This window comes from Bison bison, unplaced genomic scaffold (genome assembly GCF_000754665.1).
Source record: "Bison bison bison isolate TAMUID 2011002044 unplaced genomic scaffold, Bison_UMD1.0 scf7180017864293, whole genome shotgun sequence".
In the NCBI taxonomy this organism is placed as follows: domain Eukaryota; kingdom Metazoa; phylum Chordata; class Mammalia; order Artiodactyla; family Bovidae; genus Bison; species Bison bison.
This window is the reverse complement of record NW_011494865.1, coordinates 2,248,133-2,251,719: the sequence shown is the minus strand read 5'-3', so window position 1 is coordinate 2,251,719 and position 3,587 is coordinate 2,248,133. Positions and strand designations below refer to the sequence as shown.

The 3,587-nt window shown below is 46.0% G+C and overlaps 1 pseudogene; it reads right to left on the bottom strand.

Annotated features, from left to right (window-relative positions):
- Positions 1–1,375: 1,375 nt before the first annotated feature.
- LOC104996437 lies at positions 1,376–2,515 on the bottom strand (annotated as a pseudogene).
- Positions 2,516–3,587: the final 1,072 nt, after the last annotated feature.

Sequence of the window (3,587 nt, the reverse complement as noted above, 5' to 3'; positions counted from 1 at the left end):
TAAATATTATGTATCGTGTTAGTATACACATAGGAAAAAACTGGAAGAGTATACACCAAGCCATGAAAGCAGTTAAGTGCCTACCACGTGCTAAGTGCTGAGAACTTACAGACAAATGAGGAATCAGAATGTCAATTCCGTGAAGGAATAGAGACTGGCTGTTTTGTTCTCTGTTTTAGCTCCAGTGTCTGGCACTTAATATGCACGGAATGGAAGGAATCAAGAGAGAGAGGGAGGAAAGATGAAGGGAAGAAAAGAAAGGAGGGAAGAAGGAAGGGAGGGAAGAAGGGAGGAAAGGAAAGAGTCCCCACTCCCCCACTGCCCACAGTTGTTCACAGCCTAGTGTAGACACAGGTGTGAGACGATCAGACAGGGCAGAGCAGAGGACTCTGGGAGAATAGGGCTCTGAGCTGGTAGGGCCTTTGCATAAACTGTCTGTTATCCATATATAGTTCATGCGTGCCTAGTCACTTCAGTCTTTGTGACCCCATAGACTGTAGCCCGCCAGGCTTCTCTGTCCATGGGATTCTCCAGGTAAGAATACTGGGGTGGGTTGCCATGCCTTCGTCCGGGGGATCTTCCCGACACAGGGATCGAACCCACATCTCTTATGTCTCCTGCATTGCAAGCAGATGCTTTACCTGCTGAGCCATCAGGGAAGCCTCATCCATCACCTCCCCCTTTCAACAACAGAGAAATCAGTTGTAAAGTCACAGGCACAGAGCCCCTTTTAGCTTATCCAGCTGCTGGGAGCCTCTTCTTAGGGGCAAGCTTGGTTCCGTAAATGAGAACCAGATTATCCAAACTGCTCTGGGGCCAGGGTGCTGGTAATGAATGCCTCCAAACTGGATTTTAGAGAGCCAGAAACTCTTAGGAAATGAGGCATTTTGTCAGTTGCTCAGAGACTGGCCTCAGACGACTCAAAGGTGACGCCTAATGTCACTATGGGGAACTACACAAGAATCCTAAACAGTGGTTCTGGGAAAAGGGAGCCTCCCTGGATCCTTGTCTTTCATCCTTTTCCAGTTAGCTCTGTGAGGTTCTCAAAGAAGAAGCCATGCGAAACAGGGAGAGCTTGCCAGGGTTGTATGAAAAGATCCTCAGACTCAAAAACCTGCCCAAAGTGAAATGAACACATCCTTGGCCATGGAATGCTATAGTTTTTCTCTGTCCAAATAAGCTGGTGATGATTTCATGAATATGTTCTTCTCTGATTCCTTTCTTTTTTTTTTTTCCAGTAAAATTCACATTGCTAACAAATCAGAACACATAATTCAAAAAGCTGTCAGATTATCTAAAAAGAATGACCGCAAAAAATGTCACAAATAAGACCTTTTATTTGTCACCATGAAAAGTCTGAATTAGAAAAAAAAAATTACTGGAGAGGTGGCTCATATCCAGCAGTTTGTTCAGCTTTACTACCTGTCTCATGCCCGGTAGCTTTTCCAGAACTGCTACCTTCACCGTGTAGCTCCATGAGTTTTTCTAATTCAAATTTGGGCTTCTTCAGCATTTTTACTTTTCTAACAGATACATCATGGAGTGGAAAGGCTGGCAAGAATTTTCTATGTTTTTTCCAATGCTGTCTGGAATCAATGTATTTTTTAAATTATTTATTTATGCATGGTAGTTTTGGCTGTGCTGGGTCTTCATTGCCACGCTCAGGCTTTCTCTAGTTGTGGCGAGCGGGGGCTACTCTTCATTGCAGCATGTGGAGTTTCTCATTGTGGAGGCTTCTCGTGGCGGAGCACAGGCTCCAGGTGCACGGGCTTCAGAAGTTGCATCACATGGGCTCAGTAGTTGCGGCTTATGGGACTCCAGAGTGCAGGCTCAGTAGTTGTGGGACATGAGCTTAATTGCCCTGTGGCATGTGGGATCTTCCCTGACCAGGGATTGAACAGGTGCCCCTGCATTAGCAGGCAGATTCTTAGCCAGTGCACCAAAAGGAAGCCCTGGAATCAATTTGTTGACCACCTTTTTCAAGTCATTTATCTGCACCTCTCGGGCCATGATTTCCATCAACCTCTTGCAGGTCTGGTGGACCTTTTGGTGCTGGGCATAGGAGCCTTCCAAATCTGATTGTTGCATTTTTTAGTAAAACCCACACAGAACAGATGAAGCAAACAACCATGGATAATCTTGACATCAACATGAACTTCAATCATGGTCTGCCATTTTTTTAACCATGGAGCATATTTTGTCAATGATGAGATCCAGGCCATGGAAATTAGGCAGTTTTGTGCTGAACATCCTCAGTAATGAGTTTGAATTTTCTCAGTGCAACTTCATCATCCTACAGACCAACAAGGGTCACTTCAAAAACACAACCCTTGAGGCCATCAGATACGATTTTGGTTCCTTGAGGTCTCATAACAAATGTCCCAATATTTCTTACACTGAACGCAGCTGGTGCTTTCACATCATACCAATCTTTCTTAAAAAATGGGTCGACTGCTTTCATCTGGGCTCCCTTTTTACCACCTTTCATGAGGCTCTTGTTCTTGTCGACTGCCATGGTGCTGCTCAGAGAGCCAAAAGACTGATTCTTTTCTGACAGTATTTGCTTAATGACAATTGCACTTGAATAGCAGGAACCTTGGAGAAGGAAATGGCAACCCACTCCAGTGTTCTTGCCTGGAGAATCCCAGGGACGGGGGAGCCTGGTGGGCTGCCGTCTATGGGGTCGCGCAGAGTCGGACATGACTGAAGCAACTTAGCAGCAGCAGCAGGAACCTAAAACCTTTCTGGAGACTAACATTTGAGGAGGGCCCTTCAGTTAGTTACTGTGTTAGATGTCACACAGTCCTGCTCCAATCAAGGCCACTATGGTGGAGGCATTTCCCTCCATAAACCGGAGCAACCTCTCTCATATTAAAGGTGGAAAATCAGAAGCCACCATATAAATATATATATATGGGTTTCCCTGGTAGCTCAGATGGTAAAGAATCCACTGGCAATTTGGGAGACCTGGGTTCAATCCCTGGGTTGGAAAGGTCCCCTGGAGGAGGAAATGGCAACCCACTCCAATATTCTTGCCTGGAGAATCTCCATGGACAGAGGAGCCTGGCGGGCTACAGTCCAGGGGGTCACAAAGAGTCTGACATGACTGAGCGACTAAGCACGGCATTGCACTGCAGTCATTCAGATCCAGGTAGGAATCTGCTCAGTCTTTTACCAGCTGTGTAGCCAGGGACACATTCCCTCATCTCCCTGAGCTTCAGTTTCCTTGCTTGTAAAATGGAGATGATTAAACCTATTTTGGAGAAGGAAATGGCAACCCACTCCAGTGTTCTTGCCTGGAGAATCCAAGGGACGGGGGAGCCTGGTGGGCTGCTGTCTATGGGGTCACACAGAGTCGGACATGACTGAAGTGACAGCAGCAGCAGCAAACCTATTTTGCAAGATTGCTGTGTAGATGAAATGAGATGTCATATATTTGGTAAGTGTTAATGTTATTTCCATTATGGGTATTAATAATATTTCAGTTCAGTTTAGTTCAGTCATTCAGTCGTGTCCGACTCTTTGCGACCCCGTGAATCGCAGCACGCCAGGCCTCCCTGTCCATCACAAACTCCCGGAGTTCACTC